Here is a 2280-nt window from a genome sequence, read left to right on the forward strand (position 1 = left end):
ACTACATGTAGCATTTTTCGTTTCCAACCATATAACAATTAACGAAGCAGTTTCAACCTTCGCCATGAACATTAAAAGCTAAGAACACATGTGTTCATATGAACCAGCGGAGCATGTCTCTCTCCCACACAAGCATTTATTCAAACAAAAACAAAAAACAAAAACAAACAGACGCTCCAAGTAAAGTACATATGATGTGACCGAATAAAAATATAGTTTCAAGAGAAGGAACTCGATAAGTTGTCGATGAAGAAGGGGATGCCTTGGGCATCCCCAAGCTTAGATGCTTGAGTCTTCTTAAAATATCCGGGGATGAACCACCGGGCATCCCCAAGCTTAGACTTTTCACTCTTCTTGATCGTAGTATATCATCCTCCTCTCTTGACCCTTGAAAACTTCCTCCACACCAAACTCGAAACAACTCATTAGAGGGTTAGTGCACAATAAAAATTCACATGTTCAGAGGTGACACAATCATTCTTAACACTTCTGGACATTGCTCAAAGCTACTGGAAGGTAATGGAACAAAGAAATCCACCAAACACAGCGAAAGAAGCAATGCGAAATAAAAGGCAGAATCTGTCAAAACAGAACAGTCCGTGAAGATGGATTTTATCGAGGCACCAGAATTGCTCAAATGAAAATGCCCAAATTGAATGAAAGTTGCGTACATATCTGAGGATCACGCACATAAATTGGCATATTTTTCTGAGCTACCTACAGAGAGGCAGGTCGAAATTCGTGACAACAAAGAAATCTGTTTCTACGCAGTAATCCAAATCTAGTATCAACCTTTCTATCAAAGACTTTACTTGGCACAACAATGCAATAAAATAAGATAAGGAGAGGTTGCTACAGTAGTAACAACTTCCAAGACACAAGTACAAAACAAAGTACTGTAGCAAAATAAACACATGGGTTATCTCCCAAGAAGTTCTTTCTTTATAGCCATTAAGATGGGCTCAGCAGTTTTAATGATGCACTCGCAAGAAATAGTAGTTGAAGCAAAAGAGAGCATCAAGAGACAAATTAAAAACAAATTTAAGTCTAACATGCTTCCTATGCATAGGAGTTTTGTAAATAAACAAGTTCATGAAGAGCAAAGTAACAAGCATAGGAAGATAGAACAAGTGTAGCTTAAAAAATTTCAGCACATAGAGAGGCATTTTAGTAACATGAAAATTTCTACAACCATATTTTCCTCTCTCATAATAACTTTCAGTAGCAACATGAGCAAACTCAACATATAACTATCACATAAAGCATTCTTATCATGAGTCTCATGCATAAAATTATTACTCTCCACATAAGCATAATCAATTTTATTAGTAATAGTGGGAGCAAATTCAACAAAGTAGCTATCATTATTATTCTCATCATCAAATATTGGAGGCATATTGTAATCATAATCAAATTTATCCTCCATAACAGGCGGTACTAAAAGACTACTATCATTATAATCATCATATATGGGAGGCAAAGTATCATCAAAGTAAATTTTCTCCTCAATGCTTGGGGGACTAAAAATATCATGCTCATCAAAACCAGCTTCCCCAAGCTTAGAATTTTCCATATCATTAGCAACAATGGTATTCAAAGTATTCATGCTAATATGTTCCATGGGTTTTTTAATTTTCGGATCAAACCATCCATGTCTTAAATCAGGAAATAGAATAAGAAGCTCATTGTTGTCCATTATGCCAAACTAGTGTAAACAAGAAACAAAAAGATGCAATTGCGGGATCTAAAGGAAATAGCTTCGAGCACACACACAACGGCAACGAGAAAAGTACTTTACACGAGACCGGAGTATGAGTGCCTTTTACCTTTCCTCCCCGGCAACGGCGCGAGAAAATAGCTTGATGTCTACGGGTGCTTCTATTCTTGTAGACAGGTGTTGGGCCTCCAAGAGCAGAGGTTTGTAGAACGAGCAACAAGTTTCCCTTAAGTGGATCACCCAAGGTTTATCGAACTCGGGGAGGAAAAGGTCAAAGATATCCCTCTCATGCAACCCCGCAACCACAAAGCAAGAAGTCTCTTGTGTCCCCAACACACCTAATAGGTGCACTAGTTCGGCGAAGAGATAGTGAAATACAAGTGGTATGAATGAATATGAGCAGTAGTAACGGCGCCGAGAAAAGTGCTTCTCTGGCGTGCGGTTGATGGTAGTAAAATTGCGGGAAGTATAGATGCGGTAAAACGAGTAAACAAACAGCGATAGCGATATTTAGGAACAAGGCCCGAGGATTAGACTTTCACTAGTGGACACTCTCAACTTTG

The sequence above is a fragment of the Lolium rigidum genome, chromosome 2 (assembly GCF_022539505.1).
Source record: "Lolium rigidum isolate FL_2022 chromosome 2, APGP_CSIRO_Lrig_0.1, whole genome shotgun sequence".
Taxonomy (NCBI): Eukaryota; Viridiplantae; Streptophyta; class Magnoliopsida; order Poales; family Poaceae; genus Lolium; species Lolium rigidum.